Below are 26,208 nucleotides of genomic sequence, written 5' to 3'. Positions count from 1 at the left end.
GATTATTTTCATCAAGCAAGTTAGGGATACTTGGAGACATACTACTCAATTTGTTCTATAAAGAATGTTCTGTGATTTTATGATTTCAAAAATACCTAAAATTCAGTGTGAAGGGGTGGCCTGCCCCTCCACACCTGTAGGTGTATCTCGTCAGGTGGGACGAGAGACTGAGAAAAGAAATAAGACACAGAGACAAAGTATAGAGAAACAACAGTGGGCCCAGGAGACCGGCACTCAGCATACCAAGGACCTCCACCAGCACCAGTCTCTGAGTTCCCTCAGTTTTTATTGATCATTATTTTCATTATCTCAGCAAGAGGAATGTGGTAGGAGAGCAGGGTGATAATAGGGAGAAGTTCAGCAAGAAAAGATGTGAGCAAAAGAATCTACGTCATAATTAAGTTCAAGGGGAGGTACTATGCCTGGATGTGCACCTAGGCCAGATTTATGTTTCTCTCCACCCAAACATGTCAGTGGAGTAAAGAATAACAAAGCAGCATTGCTGCCAACATGTCTAGCCTCCCGCCATAGGGCAGTTTTTCTCCTATCTCAGAACTGAACAAATGTAAAATCGGGTTTTATACGGAGACATTCAGTTCCCAGGGACAGGCAGGAGACAGTGGCCTTCCTCTGTCTCAACTGCAAGAGGCTTTCCTCTTTTACTAATCCACCTCAGCACAGACCCTTTACGGGTGTCAGGCTAGGGGACAATCAGGTCTTTCTCATCCCACGAGGCTGTATTTCAACTATCACGTGGAGAGAAACCTTGGACAATACCCGGCTTTCCAAGGCAGAGGTCCCTGTGGCTTTTCAGAGTGCATTGTGCCCCTGGTTTATTGAGACTAGAGAATGGCGATGAGTTTTATCAAGCATACTGCTTGTAAACATTTTGTTAACAAGGCATGTACTGCACAGCCCTAGATCCCTTAAACCTTGATTCCATACAACATATGTTTCTGTAAACACAAGGTTGGGGCAAAGTAGCTGGGGCAAAGTGGCTGGGGCAAAGTTACAAATTAACAGCATCTCAGCAAAGCAATTTTTCTTTTTTTTTTTTTTCATACTTTGAAATGCTTTATTTTCTTATTGATAGCAGCATTTACATTTTACTTAGAATGAATATTATTCCACTCAAACTATAACTCCCACTACAGAATCAGATTCTTTTTTTCCCTATATACTAGACCAAATAAAAATGTTTATACTAGACTGCCAGACAATACATAGACTCAGACAATAAAATGCCAGCACTCCTGATTAGCCAGTAGCTCCTTGTTGGTACAGAGCATGACATAGAAACATTTTCTAGCATATAAGCCTCAGTTTCTCCACCTGAGAAATGAGATGGATTCTGAATTTAAACTTACTATTGACAATTCAAACTGACTACTCAAAATAAATTTATTACAATTTATTCCCTGAACATAAGAACCCTGTATTATACGTCTGTTTGTATGTATGCATGTGAGAGAGACAGGGGCTTGCTCTATCACCCAGGCACAAGCAATCCTCCTACCTCAGAGACCTCCTGAGTAACTGGGACCACCGTCATGCGCCACCATACCCAACTGTCTTTATATTTTTTGTAGAGATGGAGTGTCGCTATGTTGCCCAGTTTGGGCTCAAACTCCTGATCTCGTTCTGCCCATCTTGGCCTCCCGAAGTGTTGGGATTACAGGTGTGAGCCACCAGGCTTGGCCTATTATATTTCTTTGTATCCTTATGATCCCTAGTATGGAGAAGATGTTCAGTTATTATAATTCTGTTGAATGAATTTGAATATTTAAAACAATTGGGAGATTTAAATTAGTATATTAAATTAGAATAGCAAAGCAATTTTTCAAGGCACAGGTCAAAATGGAATTTCTTATGTCTTCCCTTTCTACATAGACACAGTAACAGTCTGATCTTCTTTTTTTTCCCTACAAATGAGATGTCTAGTACTTTTTGAATAACATGCTAAAATTATTGGGGTTTATTAAAGAAGAGACTAATTTATCTTAGATGATCAAGGAAGTGTGTAAAATTTAAAAGATACAGGGCTTTGGTACATAGAAAATGAAGAGATTACAGCAAGTGAAGGTATGGAATGAGTAAGATAAAGAATAATATGAGTAAATGCAAAGTAAGTTTGGCAATACACACTCTGTTTCTTAAGTGCACATGGATTATTTAATGGAATAGTGCAAGGTAAAGATGAAAAGACAGATTAATTGACACCGAGAGGAAACTTGAATTGTGGCTAAGATGTCTGGACTTCATGTGTATACAAATGCAATCCAATAAAAGGTTTTGAGTACAAATATTTAAGATAAATCTTTATATTAGATGAGGAACACATTGGTAGTAGAAAAAAATAAAGATAGAACAGAGATACCACTAATAAGATTTTTGATGGTTAAGGTATGAAATAGGTCATTAGCATGTATACTGGCAAAAGACTGGCACATAATCTCAAGACATATCTTTTTTGTCTTCCTGACTCTTTGAACTATCAGAAAACAGCCTTAGAAACTGCAGCAGAATAAAGTCAATAGTGTCTATGGCTTAAGAGCAGTAAATCATTTAACAGGTAGTTTTTATCCCCACTCTCAAATTAGCTTTCTGACTAGGAATTCTTCCTCATTTGTCTGCTTATCCCCAAATATCTTGGCCTATTACATCTTTCAGGAAGTGCTTTGATGTGCAGACCACAATCACTGCCAGACCTTCCCATGACTTTTGGCTCTCATATCAGTCCTGAAAGGTCTCTGGCAGGCATGAATAGGACCATTTATGGACTGTCATTAAGTAATATCAGTCATGAGTCACCTTGAACCTGGCTATCCCAAAGAATCAGCAGTGACAGAAGAGGACATACTGGGAGGAATGCCAAATGAATTTATTGTACAATCATTCTAGAATACTCTTCATTAAGGGTGATATTTACTTCTTCTGCCTATTGCAGGTTTCAGGATTTTGTAAAATATGAGGGAACCACTCACTAATTTTGCTACTGAGTTGATTAGGTATTTTTGAAGTAAAATTATTCTTGGCATCTGTATTAATTTCCCAGTGCTACCATAAGAAATTACTAGAAACTTCGTGGCTTTGAACAACAATATATTCACTTACAGTTTAGAAGACCAGATGTCTAAAATCAAGGTGTTGCCAAGTTTGGTTTTGTCTAGAGGCTCGGAGAAACTGTCCCATGCACCTATCCTAGCTTCTAGTAGTTGCTGGAAATCCTTGGCATCCCTTAGCTTGTGATGGTATAACTTGAATCCCAGCTGCCATTTCTTCCTGTGTCTCTGTCTCCTCTGTGTTTGCATGCCTTTCTATGCCCAAATCTCCTTTTTTTCTCTCTCTCTTATAAGGCACCAGTTATCAGATTTAGTGCTCATCCTAAATCCTGGATGATTTTAACCTCAAGATCTTTAACTAATTACATCTGCAAAGACCCTATTTCCAAATGAGATCACATTCCAATGCACTGTGCTGACATGGATTTTGGGGAGACACTCTTCAGCCCACCACAGTGTCTGTCTCTATCTGTTATTTTCAAAACTTTTTTCTTGATAATTTCAAAGAATTTCAAGATGCAAAATTTGCAAATATAAAGTTGATACTTGTCCTGGAAACCCTAAATGATGGGACTTGTCCTGACTTCCCATCATTGTTTCTGAAGTACCACTATAAAACTTAAGGACAACATAGAGAGAAATTTGAAAGTCAATGAATTGTAATAATGCCTAGAAGTACTGTTTACTCAAAAATTACTGAACCTACATTTGAAAATTAAAATTGCAATAAGGAACTATCTAGAGTTCCAATACTAATTTAATATTAGTAGAGCATACGTTTTTACTACTAGACATTTGAAAAATCCAAGTGACACAGAGTAAGAATCAGTATATTTGCAAATAACACTTTTAGGGACCCTTTTTGTACAATGTATTGGGACTCTCTTTGCTTGTAGTTAATATATTAGTAAAGGTGTTGAAGGTGAAAAGAATTGCATTTTTTCTGACTATTATTAGGACTCTGAAATTCATGCCTCAAAAGTTTGGTACTTTGGCATGCTAAACTCTTTGAACTAAAATGAAAAGGCCTTAGAAACTGCAGCCAAATCACAGACATTCTGATCTCTCCTGTTCCTTCCCCTAGACAAATGCAAGGAGGGGCTTTTTCGGGAGTTTCCTTGTCTCACTATGGAAATTTCTTTATTTTTTATCTTTTTTTAAAATTTGTTTTTATTTCAATAGTTTTTGTGGTACAGGTAGTTTTTTGGTTTCATGGATAAGTTCTTTAGTGGTGATTTCTGAGATTCTGGTGCACCTGTCACCTGAGCTTTTTTTTTTTTTTTTTTTTTTGAGATGGAGTCTCGCTCTGTAGCCCACGTTGGAGTGCAGTGGTGTGATCTCGGTTCACTGCAAGCTCTGCCTCCTGGGTTCACACCATTCTCCTGCCTCAGCCTCCCGAGTAGCTGGGACTACAGGAGCCTGCCACCATGCCAGGCAAATTTTTTTTATTTTTAGTATAGACGAGGTTTCACCATGTTAGCTAGGATGGTCTCAATCTCCTGACCTCATGATCCACCTGCCTTCGCCTCCCAAAGTGCTGGGATTACAGGCGTGAGCCACTGTGTCCGGCCCACCTGAGTATTTTACGCTGTACCCAGTGTGTAGTCTTTTGTTCCTCACCTCCCTTCCACACTTCCCCCGATTCCCTAAAGTCCATTATATCATCCTTATGCCTTTGCACTCTCATAGCTTAGCTTTCACTTATAAGTGAGAGCATACAATATTTGGTTGTCGATTCCTAAGTTACTTCACTTAGAATAATGGCCTCCAGCTCCAACCAAGTTGTTGCAAAGGCAATTATTTTGTGTCTTTTTATGGCTGAGAAGTATTCCATAATGTATATATACTACATTTTATTTATCCACTCGTTGGTTGATGAGCATGCAGATTGGTTTCGTAATTTTGCAACTGCGAATTGTGTTGCTATAAACAGGTGTATGTTCGTGTCTTTTTTCATATAATGACTTCTTTTCCTTTGGGTAGATACCCAGTAGCGGGACTGCTGGATCAAATAGTAGTTCTGCTTTTAGTTCTTTAAGGAATTTCCATACTGTTTTCCATAGTGGTTTTGCTAGTTTACAGTCTCACCAGCAGTGTAAAAGTGTTCCTTTCTCCCCACATCCAGTCCAAAATCTATTATTTTTTGACGATTTAATTATGGCCATTCTTGCAAGAGTAAGGTGGTATCTCATTGTGGTTTTAATTTGCATTTACCTGATAATTAGTGATGTTGAGGATTTTTTCATATGTTTGTTGGCTGTTTATATCTTCTTTCCAGAATTGTGTATTCATGTACTTTGCCCACTTTTTGATGGGATTATTTGTTTTTTTCTTGCTGATTTATCTGAGTTCCTTGTAGAGGCTGGATATTAGTCCTTTGTAGGATGCATAGTTTGTGAATATTTTCTCCTACTTTGTAGGTTCTCTGTTTACTCTGCTGATGATTTCTTTTGCTCTGCAGAAGCTTTTTAGTTTAATTAGATCCCATTTATTCATTTTTGTTTTTGTTACATTTGCTTTGGGTTTTTAGCCATGAATTCCTTGCCTAAGCCAATGTCTAGAAGAGTTTTTCCAATGTTATCTTCTATAATTATTATGGTTTCAGGACTTGGATTTGAGTCTTTGATCCATCTTGAGTTGGTTTTTGTTTAAGGTTAGAGATAAGGATGTAGTTTCATTCTCTATATTTGGCTTTCCAGTTTTTCCAGCACCATTTATTGAAAAGGGTGTCCTTCACTCACCTTATGTTTTTGTATGCTTTGTCAAAGGTAAGTTGGATATAAGTGTTTGGCTTTATTTCTGAGTTCTCTATTATGTTCCATTGGTCTGTGTGCCTGTTTTTATATCAGTACCATGCTGTTTTGGTAACTACAGCTTTGTAGTATAATTTGAAGTTGGATAATGTGATGCTTCCTCATTTTTCTTTTTGCTTAATATTGCTTTGGCTATGAAGCATCTTTTTTTTTTTTTTCTAGTTCTGTGAAGAATGATGATGGCATTTTGATGAGAATTGTATTGAATGTATAGATTGCTTTGAGCAGTATGGTCAGTTTAAGAATATTGATTCTACCCATTCATGAGCATGGGATGTGTTTTCATTTGCTCGTGTCATCTATGATTTCTTTCGGCAGTGTTTTGTAGTTTTCCTTGTAGAGAACTTTCACATCCTTGGTTAAGTTTCTTACTAAGGAATTTTTTTTTTTTTTTTTTTTTTTTTTTTGAGACAGAGTCTGGCTCTGTTGCCCAGGCTGGAGTGCAGTGGCCGGATCTCAGCTCACTGCAAGCTCCGCCTCCTGAGCTTACACCATTCTCCTACCTCAGCCTCCGGAGTAGCTAGGACTACAGGCGCCCGCCATGTCGCCTGGCTAGTTTTTTGTATTTTTTTTTTTAGTAGAGACGGGGTTTCAACGTGTTAGCCAGGATGGTCTCAATCTCCTGACCTCGTGATCCACCCATCTCGGCCTCCCAAAGTGCTGGGATTACAGGCTTGAGCCACCGCGCCTGGCCTTACTAAGTATTTTATTTTATTTTTTACAGCTGTTGTAAAAGGGATTGAGTTCTTGATTTGATTTTCAGCTTAGTTCTTGTTGGTGTATAGCAGTGCTACTGATTTGTGTACATTTATTTTGAATCCTGAAACTTTACTGAATTAATTTATCATGTCTAGGAACTTTTTGGATGATTCTTTAGGGTTGTCCAGCTATAGAATCCTACCATCAGTGAACAGGGACAGTTTGACTTCCTCTTTTTAAATTTAGATGCCTTTTATTTCTTTCTCTTGTCTGGTCACATTGACTAGGGCTTCCAGTACTCTGTTGAATTGAAGTGGTAAAAGTGGGCATCCTTGCCTTGTTCCATTTCTCAGGGTAAATACTTTCAAATTTTCCCCATTCAGTATAATGTTGGATATGGGCTTGTCATAGGTAGATTTTATTACTTTGAGGTGTGTCCCTTCTATGCCAATTTTGTTGAGGGTTCTTATAATAAGGGGTGCTGGATTTTATCCAATGCTTTTTCTGCATTTATTGAAATGATCATATGATTTTTTAAAAATTCTGTTTATGTGATAGATCACATTTACTGACTTGTATATGGTTATACTATCCCTGCATTCGTGGTATGAAACCCACTTGATCATGATGTATTATCTTTTTGATATGCTGTTGGATTCAGTTAGCTAGTATTTTTTTTAGGGTTTTTGCATCTATATTTATCAGTGATATTGGCCTGTAGTTTTTATTGTTGTTGTTATGTCCTTTCCTGGTTTTGGTATTAGGGTGATATTAGCCTCATAGAATGTTTTAGGGAAGATTCCCTCTTTCTCTATCTTTTGGAATAGTTTCAGTAGGATCGGTGCCAACTGTTCTTTGAATGTCTGATAGAATTCACCTGCGAATCCATCTGGTCCTGGCCTTTTTGTTGTTGTTGGCATTTTTAAGATGACTGATTCAATCTTGCTGCTTGTTATTGGTCTGGTCAGGGTTTCTATTTCTTCCTCATTTAATCTAGGAGGGTTGTATGTTTTCAGGAATTTATGGATCTCCTCTAGATTTTCTGTTTTGTGCTCATGAAGTTGTTTATAGTAGCCTTGAATTATCTTTTCTATTTTGGTGGCATCAGTTATAATATGTCCAGTTTTGTTTCTAATTGAGCTTATTTGGATCTTCTGTCTTCATTACTTGGTTAATCTCACTAACAGTCTATCAGTTTTGTTTGTCTTTTCAAATTACCAGCTCTTTGTTTCATTTGTCTTTTGTATTTTTTGAGAAAACTTTATTATTTATTATTATAAATGTGAATTAAAGAAGTGAGAGACTTTATACAGTAGCATCAGATATTAAAATCTATGTCCTCACATTAGAAGTTAAAAAGATGCCTTAGGCAAGTTTTAGTTAGACATAGTTGTTATTTCTTTTGTAATCCAACATATGTCCTGCTGCCTCTAATTTGCTTCCATGTATTATGCAGTGATCTTGCATCAGCATTGTCTATGATGGGATGGCAACTTTTTTTAAGGAAGTTAATAAAATACAATATTCGGTGTTTTTCATTATTTTTTTAATTGTTTATAGTGCAAGCATAAGACCTAGAAATACTTCCTAGGCTGTATTTCTCCAGTGACTTCAGTTCACTTCAGCTCGCCAGGCTTGCTCTGATTGATAGTCTTCTGTTTAGTTCCTTTGTTAATCATCAGTTTTTCTTTTCTGAACCCATGCATGAGGTCTTGTAAAACTATTTATAGAAAACAAAAATTCTATATTTAAATCTAAACTGAAAATGTATGACACTCTTTTTTGAGCAGCAGTATGGTTGCTATGTAGCACTATTAAATATCCTAACTGATAGCAGTAGTAAAATTAGGTCAAGGGTTTTGAATGTAGCCATTTTATTCCCAAATTCACATATGTTATCACAGAAATAACACTGCAAAGACCCAACTCTTAGCTATGTTCCTATTACCACCAAGCCAATTCTTCTTCTTCTTTTTTTTTTTTTTTTTTTTTTTTTTTTTTTGAGAGAGAGGGTATCAGGCCATCATTCAGGCTGGAGTGCAGTGGTGTGATCATGGCTCACTGCAGCCTCCACCACCTAGACTCAAGTGATCCTCCCACCTCAGCCTCCCAAGTAGGTGGGACTACAGGCATGAACTACCAAACCTGGCTAATTTTTATATTTTTTGTAGAGATGGGGTTTCGCCATGTTGCCTAGGCTGGTCTCAAACTCCTGGCTTCAAGAAATCCTCCTGTCTCAACCTCCCAAAGTCCTGGTAATACAGGCATGATCTGCTTTGCCCAGCCCAAGTCATTTCTATTTTTATATGTGGGATATAGGACCCATACATCTTTAACCTTCTGGGTGGTACTGACCTTCGAGTATCATAGCTAATATTATACTCAGGTATACTTCCCTCAAATTAAGTCTCCCCATCTTACCAGCGCCTTCTCAAAAGTTAAATGTTGTATGGTTTCTGGATACATTTTAACTCAGTTGGATGCAGTAACTTAAGCATGAAACACCGAATATGTACCCTGAGCACCATCCAGTGGCCAAAGCTTATACTGGAAATAATTTGTCTGTGTTCTTTGGGGATTGGCTGTCACGAAAGCTGGAGGAAGAAAAATGCGATCTGCTGAAGTAAAACCAATATGAATTTGGGATTAAAATACCTGAAACAATCACAGAATACCTGAAGACAAGTTCTCAAAGTCTTCATTTCAAAGTTCCATCAGTGACACTGAACTTAAGCAGAGAAAGAAGGGCAAATGCAGAACATAAAATCAGAAAGAAAGGGGAGAAAAGGTAAAATGCATATGGAGGAGGGCTTAAGTGAGGTGAAGGAGGAACAAGAAGAAAAGAAGAGGAAGTGAAACAAATTAAGGACAAATATAATGAAACCACTTTCATGAGTGGCAGTATAAATGTATGAAGAGGGGAAACATAATTACACGTCTTAGTAACTGTCAGGTTTCAATTACTGTGTATGTTAACCTTAATTTAAGTTTCACAGATACCGAATGGGGTATGTATCATCATCCTACTTAAAAGACAAAAAAAAGAGGGCAGGGGGAACACATAAGCCTTAGGGAAATGCTTTAAGACACCTAACTCACTTTGACCTGATTGTAACATTTAATCTTTCTTTAACCTGTACCGGAAAATCACTAAAAGAAACCTTTCAACTGTACTAAAACAGCAGTTCTTAAACTCAACTGCACATTGGAATTACCAGGGAAGTTTTAAAAATAGTAATGCCTGGGTATCACTGAAAGAGGTTTTTATTTAATTGGTCTGGGGGCTATGGACTGATAAACCGGATTTTTACTTCTCACTGGGTGATTGTCATGCATACTAAAATCTGAGGATGACTCTACTTAAATACTTGACTTCCTCGTCCACCTCTTGCTAGATATATAATTCAGCAGGTTCCTAAAAACTTTTAACAATTTCATTAACATTAGCTCTTTTAATTTGAAATTTCCAGTGCAACTAATTGAATAACTTTATGAAAGAGATTCTCTTGCAGATCATCCATGTCAGAAAGTTTGTAATTGTTTTCATGGTTCTCTTTGCACCAAAATGCATTTCTATTTTTTCTATTTAACTTTATTTTTAAATTGACAAGTAAAATTGTATGCATTTATGGTGTACAACACGATGCTTTGAAATATGCATACTTTTGAGAAGAATTAACAGGAATTAATGTGGTTGGTGAGTCTCTCTCCTTTTCTCATATATGGAGGCCACTCCTTCAATACTATTTTTTATTTGGTAAAGTGAACTGTATCTTTATCATTACAAGAAACAGCAGATACCATCTATGTTTGTTTTAGGACTGTTTTCTGTCCAGTAACATGGAATATACCCATGGCTGGCACGTTGACAGCAGTTTGCACTTGTTCAAGTATGTAAGCCCTTTGCATTCCCTCGGGCAGCTTATCTATCAGAAGTACTATTGACCTTTTCTGTCAAAATGTAAGGTGAAAAAAAGCTTCTTGAACCGTTCTCTACACACAACTATTTTGTATCAAATTTGTTTTGTCCTGGAAGGGCTTACTAATTGATATAAAAATAGAGTGAGATTATTTAGAAATCATGGCCTACTTTCAGAGTGTCAGTGCACTGGTGGGCTATTTAATATCAACCATGTGTGTGTTTCTCAAGAACCAAATTTGGTCAAGCTGTTTGTTTAACACACATCTGTACCTATTTATCTTTGGTTTTTTTGGTCTTTTAAAGAACTTGATTCATCTCCTTGGCTTCAGCTATTTGTTTTCCATATATGTAGGATTTAAAGCGCTCTGCAAGACTTCCCGTTAGGATTACCACTCATTCTCTGCTCTACTACATTAAATCTCATGGAAAGCATTGCATACCACCAAACAATTGCACAGAAGAAGAAAAATACAGTTGACTATTCATATCCTCAGTCTCAATATCCATGAATCCAACCAATCACAGATGAAAAATATTCCAGAAACACAATAAAATAACTACAACAATAAAAATAACACAACTTTTAAAATCATACAGTATAAGAACTACTTATGTAGCACTTGTATTAGGTATTATAAGTAATCCAGAGATTGTTTAAAGCACATAGGAGGATGTGTGTAAGTTATATGCAAATGCTATGCCATTTCATGTAAGGGACTTGAATATCCATGAATTTTGGTATCTGTGGGGGTTCGTGGAACAAATTCCCTATGGGTACTGTGGGAAGACTGTACACTTCAAAACTTCAAGTTGTAGGATCCCAGAGTTTCTGTACAGCTGTGAAATAGCACATGAGCAGATGTGTTCCTACAATTATCTCATCAATTGCAACAATAAAAAGATTATAAAGTAGCATTTAGGATATATTACACTTTTAATAGTGTCTTCTAAAAAGTTTTGGTAATGCTATGGTCAGGCAAGAAATAAAAATAAATCCTTTTGTAAAATCAAAACTGAAACTTCCAAATCCCATTTTTAATAATCATTATTTCAAAAGTGTTTGTTCTTTTTAAATATACAATGAAACATTGATTTTATATATATACATATTAGAAATCTTTGTATTTCTTTTACTCCTATTAACTACAAATTGAATACTATGCAAAGTTGTGTTCGTGTGTGTGTCTTTGTATCATCATATCTATTGTGGGAAAATATACATACACATATGCACACACATATTATAAGGCCAGCAAGAGTTATAAATGACTATATGTGTACATGTGAAGCATCATCCTATCATTACATTATCTTTAAAGTGTCCAATAGCTGATATTTATGAGAATGCTCCAGGGAACAAAATATACTTCACTTTCCCTAAGTGGAAGAATAGTTTTTGTTCCATTAGATGGGGGATCATTTTCTGGCACTTACTAACGGCATTATGTTGAACTGTTACTTTATTCCTTCATTCATTACATATGCACTGCTCACTTTCAACACTACTCTTTCATTTATTTCTGCATTTCATCCTTCAATAAAGCATCTGTAATTAATGTCCACTGTTAGATAAATTGAAACATATATTTTTGCGGGATAATTTGGAAAGCAACATTGCTTTGGTAGAATGGGAGAGACACTCAAAGGACTTAAAAGAAAAAACAAATCTCAGGAAGAAGTTGAAAATGTGAAAACAAATGACTTTTATTTAATACAATAATAAACAACAAGGATTAAAAAAAAGTAAAGACTGCTGGTCTTCACATTTCATTTGCATGGTAGCTCATTAGGCCACAATACTCTAGTAGGAGTTCTTGAAATTGGTTTTAAATCTAACTCTGCTACTACAATGCACTGTGACATTGGAAAAGTCATTAAACATCTCATGGCCTTGTTTCCCCTGTAGGCACAATGGGTTTACGTTATATAAGTGATGTTCAAACTGAAGAAGTAGTATCCTTTAACTGTCAAACACACAGACCCTGGAGACAGAGGGCCAAAATTTGAATCTCATGCCTGACATTTGCTAGTTGTGCGACATTCTCATAAATAAAAAGGGAAATTAATATACTTTCTTTATATATTTATTGAAAAGACTGACTATGTTAAGATATGTTTGGTTCTTGGAGTATTGCCTAGTACCTGATAATTGCTGCATTAGCTACTATTATTGACATAACATCAAACTGTACTCAGCTGAAGAAAATGGCTGCTTAGCTCTTCCCCAGAGGCTCTGTTGGGTGAGTAGGGGAGAAAAAATAGGGTTATTAAAAAATGTTTATTCTCTTTTTACCTCTTTTTTCCCTGTCTTGGTTATCTTTGCTCTGTCCTTTCCGTCTTTCTCCTCTGTAACTACTCCGGTTCCAAGGGATTCTATCCATCTTCCTCCTCTATTACCATGGAACATACTTTTACAGGAAATACTTTGTACCTCTTTGACTTCAAGTAGCATCTTAATTCTAATTTTAGAAGCATACTTGATATTTTATTACAGGTATATTGACATTGCCACTAAAAATTGACTGTGGAATCTCAGCTCTCGGGCATCCCATCTGAATTATCATCTCTCTCTTTACTGTGACAAACTATTTATACTGCATTTCTTATAATAGTGGAATCTCCCATGATCCATACAGTCACCTAAATTATATATTTAGGACTGTCTTTAAATTTTCCAAGCAATCACCAAATTTGCTCGACCCTGCTTCTTTATTATTTCTTGAATCTGTATCCATACAATACATATCCAACTACCACAACTGTATTTCAGGACTTTATATATGTTTCACCTAATTAATGCCACCACTCCATAAGTGGGACAATTAACTTCACTACAATCTATTTTTCACACCTTTGCTAGTATGATAATTCTAAAAATCAAATCATTTTGTTCCTCTTACTAAAATCACATGGAGTGTGAGTTGTGCAGATCTAGTTCAGCTCTTAGGCATGATAGACAAGGCCACTTATTACCTCTGTGGCCCCATCTCTTTATCTTTTGCTGAAGTACTCAGACCTCTACATCTTCTACCCCAGACCATGATGATTAAGCCAAAATGTTTTGCTTACTGATCCCTGAATTTTCGAAGCTCTTTTATACATCTCTATTGTGGCATGCATTCTTTACTTGGCTTCGAATAAAATTCATGCCCTCATTCCATTGGTGAGTTGCTACTAGTCCTATGAGATATAATTCAGATACCATGTAAATTTAAGGAGATTTGACCTTTTATTGTAAGGATTGGTTTTCCTACATCATTCCATTACACCATGTGTCTGAATCTCAGAGCATCTGCCACACAGAGGGTCATTATGTATTTATTCTTTTGCCTTCTTTAAAATTCAACCCATTTCTTAATGATAAGCACTGCACTTCTTAACTGTGACCCTAGCACCTAGCACCAGGTCAGGCAAATTCTCGGTTAGGATATATGTGTTGAATGCAGAAAATGGTAGTTTGGAAAAGATTTGGCAGATAATTTAATTTAAATGGCAAGAAACACTATGCAAAAATGTTAACTAAGTGAGATAGGTGCAGACAGAAGTAGATCAAATCAGGAACGCTAAGTAATCATATGAAATTGAGTCTTCTTTAGAGGGTAAAGGGTAATGAAAAATAAGTATGGATGCTGATATCAGCCAACGATTCTGAAACAGAACCAAACTTTCTATGGCAGAATTTTTGTTCATTTGATATATGGAAGAAAATATTTGGAAACTGTGAACCTGACAAAGGCCTAATATGAGAATCTATAGAGAACTTAAACAAATGAAGCAAAACCAAACAACCCCATTAAAAATGGGCAAAGTACATGAACAGACACATCTCAAAAGAAGACGTACATGCAGCCACCAAGCGTATGAAAAAAATGCTCAATATCCCTAATCATTAGGGAAATGCAAATCAAAACCACAATCAGATATCATCTCACACCAGTCAGAATGGCTATTAATGAAAAGTCAAAAACATAACAGATGTTGGCAAGGTTATGAAGAAAAGAGATTGCTTGTACACTGCTGGTGGGAATGTAAATTAATTCAGCCACTGTGGAAAGTAGTTTGGAGATTTCTGAAAGAACTTAAAATAGAATTACTATTTGAACCACCAACCCCATTACTGGGTATATACACAAAGGAAAATAAATCATGCTACCACGAAGACACAGGCATGCGTATGTTCATCACAGTGCTATTCACAATAGCAAAGACATGGAATCAACCAAGATGTCCATCAACAGTGGACTGGATAAAGAAGACATGGTACATATGTATGATGGAATAGTACATAACAATAAAGAAGAATGAAATCATGCCCTTTGCAGTAACATGGATGGAGCTGGAGCTCCATCCTAAGCAAACCAACACAAGAAAAGAAATCCAAATATTGCATATTCTCACTTGTAAGTGGGAGTTAAACATTGAGTACACATTGACACAAAGAAGGGAACAATAGACACTGAGGCCTACTTGAGACTGCAAAGTGGGAGGAAGGTGAAGATTGAAAAACTAACTATTGGGTATTACCTGGGTGACAAAATTATCTGTACACCAAACCCCCATGTCAAGCAATTTACCCATGTAACAAAAGTACACATGTACCCCTTCAACCTAATATTAAAGTTGCAAAGAAAAAAAATTATCTGCAGACAGTTGAACAGTATAAATGTTTTCTTGTGTAGACATAATTTATCAGTATGATGACAGCACTAGTAGTAAATAAATATGAGATCACATACTCATTGCACTAATTCCAAAGCACTTGTGAATTTCTTGGAATCGCAATAGAGATTTGCTGTTATACAGAAATCATATAAATTATGTCCTGGTTCTTGTGCATAATAATCTTCTCACAAGGGAGAAAAGCCTAAAGATGTGTTCAAAAGAGGTGAGAAAACAGAAATTGAATACTGCAATTCGAATAGCTCATCAAATTTTCACATAGGAAAGGCTAGCTCAGTTCAAGTCAAATTCCTGGAGTGTGGGTAGATCCTAATGAAAACCAACGTAAGTGATTTTAACTGGTTTAATGAGGTCTGTTTGGCACAATTGATTCCAAGGAGAAAGTGGTAATTCTTCAGGTGCTTCTGGAAGATTAGATACCTCTCTAATTGGGCCAGGTTGTTTTGCCCCTGTACCCTTTAAAGGGTCAACTGTTTCTCTGGTTTCTGAGCTGGTTTAAAGTCTATAGAATCTTTAAACTTATGGAAAGATGTATTTGTGTCCTAAGACTAATAGGACAAATATGTCATACAGGTTATCACTAAGCCAGAAAGTTTTGAGAGAGAAAAGGGTATAGGACAACAAGAATATACCAAGTTTATTCTGCACAAAATAGGCCCTGAAACTCTGCCTACTTAAAATAGAGTTTCTGAAAGTTCTGAATGAGGAATTTCCACATCAGAATCTTCAACTCAGTTTGTAAAATAGAGATTTCTGGTTCCAACCTATTCCAACTACTTAATAATCTTTTGAAACAGGGGCCAGGAATGCACACTTTAAGAAGTCTCTTGACTCTCAACTCAAGTGTACATATGCATGCTAAAATTTTCATGGTCTTAGTGAATAAAACCAGTGGGGACAGTGTTAAAATAAACCTGTCTCATTCAGCGGAAATGCACAGTAGTAGTATTTGCCCATGAGTTCAACCAGCATAACAGACAGCTTGTTGTATCAGTTGAAAAGTTTTATCCTCTCATTGCTTTCCTTATTTCAATCTTTAATTAGTACAATAGACTGTTACCTTCACTTGTACAAAGCTAAAATAAGTACTTTGTGTATCTTTTACATTTTGTCATTTTTTATTTTTTTCCCTCTGAAGTCCTAGAAGTTTAGTATGGGTTGATATTAATGTATCTCTTTAACTGGAAGTTTTCTTTGGGTTGATATAAATGTAGCTCTTTAACTTTATAATAAGTGTTTGCTAATACTATAAGGCTTTCTAATCTTAGTCTTAATTATTAAATGTTCATGTTTAAACATATTTCAGATATAAAGCATTGTGACTAAATTCTGGATGGAAAAAAGGAATACTTCTCTTAAAATATAAAACCATTATTGATGAAAATAATGTTTACATGTGTCTATTTAATTACAGGGCATTTATTCACTTTCAGTACACAGTTTGGAAGTTTAAGGAACCGTGTAAATATACAGTCACTGTTTTGTTCAGGGCCCACAGCAGGCTTTCTTGCATTTGTTCTAAGGGAGATGGAGGGATAGTAACTTTATTGGCGTGACAGTGAAGAATCTAAGTCTATATCATGGTTTTGACATTTATTTGATGCCTCATTTAACTTAAGCAAGAAAATCAATCTTCCCCCTCTGAATCAAATCTCAGCAGGTCTTTGGGTGAGAACAAAATCACCAGACCACCCAGTTTCCTTTACAGACTTGTGAGTTTATTTATTATTTCTAACTGCAGATATTTTCTTCACAGAAGGAAGAGGGAAGTCTGTTTTAAACTTAATGATCATCTTGCCTCAATCAAGACTAGCAGTAGTATAAAAATCCAAGATGAATTTGTACTCCTGATTCAGGGAACCCTAACAATCATTAGTGTTCTCGAGAGTAGTCAGTTCAATTTGATAGCTAATTCAAGTATTTAGTGCTTATTAAATGTCAGACAAATTATTTGATGTTCTGGATACAAGTATGGATGCCTTTTAAAGAACTGATTCATCATTAATGTGTAACAAACAGTTGAGCTACACAGAAGTACCATATGTGTGTAGTTTTAGAATTTTGAAGGGAGAGTGATTTAATTTGGTGGGAGAAGAGAAAACAGGTTTCACTGATGAGGTCATGTATATGTTTGGGTTTTCAAGAATGAATAGGAGCTTTTCTAAGTGAGTGGAAGGAACTAAACATTCTTGACAGCGAGAACAGCAACTGCTAACAGTTGTAAACAATAAGGATAGCAGGTTTTAATTACTGGTGTATAAGGTGTGAAGAGATTAGCTAAATTGTCAGACCAAGACAAGAAAATGACGACCTTTATGACATATTCAGAGGCTGGACTTTCTCTCAAGTCAGTGGAAAGATATTAAAGTTTTTAGGCAGATAACAGATGATCAAATTTGCAAATTAGGAATAATAACATTGGTAGCTGCATTCAGAATGAATATGAGGAGAAATTGTTGTCATGGAGAAGCAGAAATATATGGTGGGCAGCCGCAGGAAGCCTAGCAAGACAAGGATCTGAGTCAGGACAATGGAATTATATTAAAATGAAAAAAAATTAAGAGATACCAAGAAGCACAATTGATTAACCATGATGGTATATTGGACAGAGAAAAAAAATGGCTCATTTATTGGATAGAGGGAAAAGGAGAAAGAGGAGGGATGTGAGGGAAAGTCAGAGAGCCAGGATTGCTTTTATATTTCTATCTTTCCTTAGTGGACAGAAGCACCAACAATAAATAACATCTGATGCTGAGGTCATACATTTTAGCCTAAGAGGGAGCAGAGAGCTTACAATAAAAACTGTAGGCGAGATACCTGAAGACCAGGAGTTAGTCTTACTACACAGTAAAATTTATGCACAGAAAACAACACATCAATTAATAGCCCCAAAAGTTTGGTGCTCCCTGACACGGGCTAAAAGTTTAATGATTCTGGGTCTTGGACTGTTTTGACTCTGGTTAAGTTCCAACTCTGGTGCAAGTAACATGGCATAGGGCTCATCATTCCAGAAACCTATTTATTGACTTTAATGGTTCCAATACTAGTCAACAATGTAACTGTGCTGTACACTTAGTTCTCTCATCCAGTGACTTTCCTTCTGGATATGGCAGTGTACCTTCAGCAGTTTTTCCTCTGGACAGTACAATTGCTGCTCTGGTCTTTCTTTGATCTCTTGTATGGTGGATACATGAAGTCTTCTGAAGATCCCTCTTCTTTATTTATTTTAGAGATTGGAGGTGCACCAGGAAGCCTGGAGTTTAACTAGAGCATCACCAAAAGTTGAGTTGGAGGGAAGAAGGTTGAAGATGGAATATTGCCTATTTTTAATCAGTTTCAAGTACTTACAGATTTGGCCCAGATGTTGTTTATGACTTCAGGAAACAATGAGGTATGTGCAAGCAGAATTTGGCTTTTCCATTGTAGCTTGTAATTATGGAGTTTTGGAATCAAGAATTCTCTTTTATTTACTCAGTCTAAAGAAGCTCCTGAAAAGATTCTATGACTCAAAAGAAGAATGAAAATAAGCAAGATATTTCATTTTCCCTGCATATGGGTAGAAGTTATTCTGTGGCTTTAGAACTATTAGAACTCCCAAGGCATATGCCCCAGATATCTGTTGCAGAGTGAAAAAACCACTCCAAAATTCCATGGCAGACTGAAAAAATATATATTGTTATAATCAGGACTTTGTGGGCCAAATATTAAGGCAAAGCATCCTGGGAAAGGCTTATCGTTGTGCCACAATGACTGGGGCTTCAGCTGTGCTGGCTTCAATGGCTAGAGGTAAAAATAGATGACTTAACTTGGGTTGTAAGTCTGGGATCCTTGGTTCTGTCTAAGATTTTCTTTACATCACATCTATTGGGGCTGGAATATTTAAGGTGACCTCTTCGTTCACATATCTTCTCTCTGAGCTGGTATGGTTGAAAAACTGTGGACTGCTGTTCTCTCTCTCTCCTTATACTTTCTCCCTTTCTCTATGAAACTTTTCCATGCAGGTTGGGATTCCTCATAACTTGGAAATTTCAAAGCATTTGGAATTGTTAGTGACTGGCATCTCCCAGAGTGAGCATTACAAGAGACTTGGGTGGTAACTGTCATATTTCCTATGGCCTGGCCTTAGAATTTCAAGAACACCTTTTCTGTTGCATTCTTTTGAGCAAGGAAGTCACTAGGTTAGCCCAAACTCAAAAGAAAAAGATAATACTCTATCTTTCAATGGCAGGGGTAGTGAAGATTTAGGGGTCATATTTAGCATATGGTAGCACATGATGAAAAAAGCTTATTAAGATGACTTTTCAATTGAAGTAGAAATTATGCTCTTTTTGTTTTCTGAAGCACAACTTTTGCTGGGTGAGAATTAAAAAAGGAAGGGCATAGTATTTGCAGTTATTTGCATTCTATTTGATTTTCAAAATAATGAATTACAGATCATTTTATTATGTAATCGTTTTCCCATACCAGAGACTAATGATAACATTAATGGTTATTCATTGAGCGACTATAAATGCTGTAGACTCTGCTTGTGTCTTACTTATTTGATTTCAAGTACCATGCAAGGTAGATATTACTACTCTCATGTTGCAGATGAAGGCATTGAGGCCAAGGAAAATCAAGTCATTTTCCTAGAGTTACAGTGATAAAGAATATGTTTAGATTCAAACAAGGTCTACGGGATAGATACAGGTGGTTGTTTTCAATCAAAACATGAGACTCAGGTCATCATATCTTAAGCCTTCCACTTACATAGCCTTGACATGGGAATTATCTTTATCTCCTCCTTATGCTTACATCTAATCATAGAAATAAAAATGTGATTATATTGTCAAATTTCATCCCACTTCTGATTTCTTTTTTTTTTTTTTCCTGGTTCTATCCAGATTTATTTTCTTGATGAGTTTTCTATTACTGCTGACTCTATGAATGTGTTGCTTCTAGCCTTTCTTCACTTTTCAGCTATCTCACACTGTTCTCCGAGCCATGGTTCAACTCTGTCGTTCACTAGGAAGTTACTTCATATCTCTGCAAATGTCTCATTGTTTATAAAAAAGAAACTCTCTTCTTAGTATTGTTGTGAGAAATAAATAAAATTATATGCTATATGTATATAATTTTATTTGTTGCCTGTATATAAATATAGATATATAGAGATAGCTAAAAACCAGTTTTGTGGCTTGAGTGATGAAACCGATACTAGGTTTGTATTACTCAAAATGAGTGAATGCATAGAATGCAAAAATGAATGATCAACACAAAGGCCCATAATATATGAGTAAAACCAAATCAAGCAAGAAGTCATATATAGATTCATAGGTTGTACACTATAGAACCTCAGGAGGCACTATTCATATAAACAATAAAGTGAATGACACACCTTAGATATACTCAGCGCACAGCCTGTAAAATTGAACATGTTGGCCCTGAAAACAAGCTTTAAAGCTACCTTCTGCTTTTCCTAAGCCTAGTAGAAAGAGGAGGAGAGGATGGGCTACTGAGCTCAAGGGAGAATAAATGGTTAACCATTATTATTAGTTCTTCTTCAGGCCCAGCACTTTACATGATCATGTTGTAGTGAGGTTGCTGATTTTGTTCAACAACCTCCAGTCACAAAGAGCGTGGTTTCCTCTTTCATCCAGGGGGAATAGCTGCATTTCCACCAGCAGATATAACAGGGTCTGGTGTGGGCAATTGTTCACTTCACATCTATCTCATGTGTACTCTCCATTTTATGGTACTAATTAGGTGTCATAATAGCTCTTAAGGAGAGTAACTGGGTTCAGGGTCTGGCTTCTTTATTCAAAGAAACCCACAACATTTTCAAATTCTTTTACAAAAACATCTGTATATTTCAAGGACAGAATTTTGCTTAAATTCAAACTACTCTACTATAATCAAGTTGCCTCTTCTGCTTAGTTCTTAGTGCCCAAAGCCTTCAACAAATTTAGCGCACTACAGATTGACCAAAGGGAGATAGTCTTTTTTTAAAAAGTGGCATTTGCGACAGGTGGAAAGGTTGGGCTCCATTATGGTGTCATTTCCTGGAGACTTTTTATTTTTCAGGGCAAGCACAAATTCCTACTCCCTCCATTAGACTATACTCTCTCTCTTTGTATTAGTCAGCATTCTCTAGAGGGACAGGACTAATGGGATAGATGTATGTATGAAAGGGACTTTATTAAGAAGTATTGATTCACACGATCATAAGGTGAAGTCCCACAATATGCTGTCTGCGAGCTGAGAAGCAAGAAGTCCCAAAACCTCAAAAGTAGGGAAACTGACAGAGCAGCCTTCAGTCTGTGGCCAAAAGCCCGAGAGCCTCTTGGCAAATCACTTATGTAAGACTACGAGTCCAAAAGCTGAAGAACTTGGAGTCCGATGTTCGAGGGCAGGAAGCATTCAGCATGGGAGAAAGATGAAGGTCGGGAGATAGCCAATCTAGTCCTTCCACATTCTTCTGCCTATTTTATCCTAGCCACACTGGTAGCTGATTAGATGGCGCCCATCCAGGCTGACGGTGGGTCTGCCTCTTCCAGTGCACTGACCCAAATGTTAATCTCTGTTGGCAACACCCTCACAGACACACACAGGAACAATACTTTGCATCCTTCAATCCAATCAAGTTGACACTCAGTATTAACCATCAGACTCTTCAAACATGTTTGAAAGCTTATTGCATATAGAATAAAAGAAAATGTGCAAGTCCCTCCTAATATCATTCTGATTCTCCCAATATTACTGCATTTTCATCTTTCACGTCTCAGCTTAAATGCCATTTCCATGAAGAGACCTTCCTGACCAGCTCATCTAAAATAAAATTTTGCTTGCTATTCTCTATCACAGATCCCTACCTCTTCCTCCAATTAAAAAAAAAAATGTGTGTATGCTAAGAATGGATCAACCTGTGTTTTACTATTCAGTTCCTGAAACATAGTGGATATTAGATAAACACGTTCCGGGTAGATAAATAAATGGGGGAAGAGAGGAAGAAAAGAAGGAAAGAAAAAAGGAAGATGCTTCCGGGGATTTGCATGTTTACATCTCCATGATATGACACCATTGCTTCTAGACCTTTGTTCCCATTGTAGGCTGTGGTTGCAATGTCCTACCCTTTATGCCCCAGCTCATATCAAATCCCTATGCAAGATCTATATTCTTCAAGTCCTATATTAAATATAGTTTTCATCAAGATGACTAACAAAACTCCCGTTTGCATAAGTACTTGCCATTTTTCATCTTCCTAACTTTTCAATCTCCTTTTAGACCTTTATAATAAAGAAATGTGTGCACTTGCCTTCTACTTGATTGGAAACTCCAGTAATGCAGAAACACTCCATTACCCAGGCTGGAGTGCATTAACATGAACATAGCTCACTGCAGCCTCAAACTCCTGGTCTCAAGTGATCCTCCCACCTCAGCCTCCTGAGTAGCAAGGACTACAGGCATGTGCCGCAATGGTTGGCTAATTTTTAAATTATTTTTGTAGATTTAGAGTCTCCATATGTTGCCTAGACTGGTCTCAAACTCCTGGCCTCAAGAGATCCTCCACCGTTGACCTCCCAAAGCACTTGGATTACAGATGTGAGCCACTGCACCTGACCCCAGGTATTTTTCTTTGTCCTCCATAATGCCTAATAGCAAATGTTACATACAGTAGAAACTTAATAAATATTTGATTAGTTGAACTTAGTACTCCTATGTGTTTAAAACTTTTGGAGCTATCGAATTGGATTCTGATCTCCTCCACTTATGAGCTATGTGACCATGTGCAAGTTATTTAACCTCTCTTAGCCTCAGTTCCCTTATTTGCAAATGGTAATAATAACTAAATCAATGTGTTGTGGTAAAGATGATATTTTTGTAAAACAAAGTAAACAAAATATTATTTGTAAAAGTATCTCCTGTTTAACATTAGGAATCCATTCATGATCATAAGACAATTTGTATCAAAATATTAACCAGGAAATAGAGGAACACAGGTGTGCTTAGGGCAGTGAAACTACTCTGTGTGATACTATAATGACGCTGTTAAACTAAGTTTGACCTAAAGCTGACTTCATACTTTGAATCCCTACATAGCAAACTGCAACCTAACTTAGTATGTAAACATACTTCCACCTATCTTAAGAATATATTCTTGTAACAAATAGCTGAGTCTCAGCCAATGACAGCAGCTGAGCTTCAGCCAATCACAGGCGGTCAATTGATCAGGCTGTGTACATGTAGGGCAAATATCCAGCTAAAATCAATCAAGTTGTCTGTACATCTCTTTCACCCTCTCCTCCCCTATCCTCCCCTCCCCTCCCCTCCCCTCCCCTCCCCTTTCCTCCCCTCCCCTCCCCTCCCCTTTCCTCCCCTCCCCTTCTCTTCCCTTCTGTTATATACTGCCTGCCCACATTGCTCAGTGGAGCTTTCTGACTCTTTACTGGTTCTGAGGGCTGTCTAATTCTGGAATTATTCTTTGCTCAATTAAATGCAGCTAAATTTGTCTCAAATTTTCCTTTTCACAGTGGCTTCATGGTATTATACATTTGTCAAAACCATATTGTTTACAACACCGAAAGTAAACCATAATGTAAACTATGGCCTCTGGACTATGGAGACATATTGTTTATACTAATGTGTCAATGTGAGTTCATCAGTTGTATCAAATGTACCAAATAGGGGAGGCTATGCATGTGTGGGAGCAGAGGACATATGGGAAAACTCTATACTGCCTATCAATTTTGCTGTGAACCTAAAATAGTTCTGAAATATAAAGTCGATTAAAAATATTAACCAGGAAGCTATTTCTTACTATTTCATATTGTAAAATGTTAGTTAATGTTTTGCCAACAACCCCAACAAGTATCCTGAAATGGAATAAAACAAATGTTTTAAAAACCTATTATGTTTCTATGTGTATATTTAAAAACATCATTTCCCAATCATCTAACAATCTATTAACAAATTTAATGTTAACAAATATTGCTTTGTTTGCAGTAACGTGACTTCTCTCAACCCCAGTAATATCAGAGTTTCACATTCCTTTCTATGACACTTTGCAGGCTTTTCAAAATATTTACACAAGATTTGGAAGTCTTACCAAATGTCGTTGGAATGTAATCAAGATTTTCCCCAATCATTGTGTTATGAAAATTATCTCCAGTTTAGAGATACGAGTATGTTTTACTTCTGCAAAATTGTTGACCGGGAAACATATGATTGAAAAATAATTATATTCTCTGTAGCATCATTATTAAAATCAAGCGCTCTTCTAACAAAGAAACAATAAACAGGAGATATTTTTGGAGGGTGTATCTTCATATAGATGTTGGTAATCAGTATGGCTTCTAACAAACTTTTTTTAAATTTTTATTTTATTTTTTATTTTATTTTTATTTTTTTGAGACAGAGTCTTGCTCTGTTGCCGGGTTGGAGTGCAGTGGCACAATCTCAGCTCACTGCAACCTCTGCCTCCCTGGTTCAAACGATTCTCCTGTCTCAGCCTCCTGAGTAGCTGGGATTACAGGTGCATGCCACCGCACCCAGCTAATTTTTTGTATTTTTGGTAGAGACAGGATTTCACCACACTGGCCAGGATGGTCTCGATCTCTTGACCTCATGATCCGCCCACCTTTGCCCCGCAAAGTGCTGGGATTACAGGCGTGTGCCACATTGCCCAGCCAACAAACTTTAATTTCTAATTTCCTTCTGTCCCCAAAGTGATTGTAAACAAAAGATTATGTTTAACTTAATTGTCACCTGTCAAGTCTAATTAAAACACTCACTTTTTTATTTGTAAAGAATGTTAATCAATTACGCAAAATATATCTAAGGCTTATACTGATGATATATTTTCCAGCTCACCTATCTCACTTGCATTTCCACATATCATGAGTTATTCCTTCTCCTCTTAGTGTTTTCCAAGGCCTCTGGATGTTTCCTAGTTCATATTCATATCCATATGCACATTTGTCTGGTTTCTTTGTAAGTTTTTATTAGAGGAGTTTAGAATAATTTTAGAGCATCATAGAAAATGACTATAGGCAAACTTTATTCCTACCGCAGACCCACTCCTCACACACACAAAAATATATTCATAGACTGTAAGGTAATCAGATATGACCTGGTCTTTGGGAAGTAGATGAGCAGGAAACATAAAGAATGGAAATTGACTGGGCACGGTGGCTCACACCTGTAATCCCAGCACTTTGGGAGGCCGAGGTGGGCGGATCATGAGGTCAGGAGTTCGAGAGCAGACTGGCCAACAAAGTGAAACCCCGTCTCTACTAAAAGTGCAAAACATTAGCCAGGTGTGGTGGTGTGCACCTGTTATCCCAGCTACTTGGGAGGCTGAGGCCGCAGAATCGTGTGAATTCGGGAGGTGGAGGTTGCAGTGAGCAGCGATTGCACCATTGTACTCCAGCCCAGGCAACAGTGTGAGACTCCATCTCAAAAATAATAATAATAATAAAAAAAAGGAAATCATGGAACTGATTCAGTTGGGGATGACAGGGGCGGATCAAAACTCTTTTATTTATTTTTTTTTAAACCGGTAAATTTCTTACTTGAGAAAGAAATTTCTTTAAAATATTTAGCTATGCTAGGGATCATCTATTTATCATTACATTAGGCATGTACTGCATGGAATTAGTACCTGTGTCTTGCCATAAAACACAATTATGGTAGAAAGAATATTCCTCTTATCTAGTTATCATATAGCTGAGGATAGAGCCGTCAAATGCTATTTGCAATTTTTGTATGTGAGTCAGCAAAACTGTCTTTGACATAAACATCAGTTTTCTCTGATTTAAAGACAATCTTTTAATAGAAAATTCTGGTTGGAAGAACTGATTGATATCTGACAGGAAGTCCTCCTCATATTGAAAAATGCCTAGGAGGAGAGACAGGAGGTGGAGGTGGGACTGGCAGTAATCATCAGTAAATTTCAAAACTCAAATGAGAATCTTGTTGACAGCAGGATGTTCAGCACAGAAAGTAGTTTCAGTACTGACATTATTTTCTAAGGTTCAGTATATATCTATCTTTA

The 26,208-nt window shown here is 36.8% G+C and overlaps 1 pseudogene; it reads right to left on the bottom strand.

Annotated features, from left to right (window-relative positions):
* Positions 1 to 278: 278 nt before the first annotated feature.
* LOC123571102 (uncharacterized) lies at positions 279 to 1,658 on the bottom strand (annotated as a pseudogene).
* Positions 1,659 to 26,208: the final 24,550 nt, after the last annotated feature.

Source organism: Macaca fascicularis, chromosome X (assembly GCF_037993035.2).
Source record: "Macaca fascicularis isolate 582-1 chromosome X, T2T-MFA8v1.1".
Lineage (NCBI taxonomy): Eukaryota > Metazoa > Chordata > Mammalia > Primates > Cercopithecidae > Macaca > Macaca fascicularis.
This window is presented reverse-complemented; position numbering and strand designations above follow the sequence as displayed.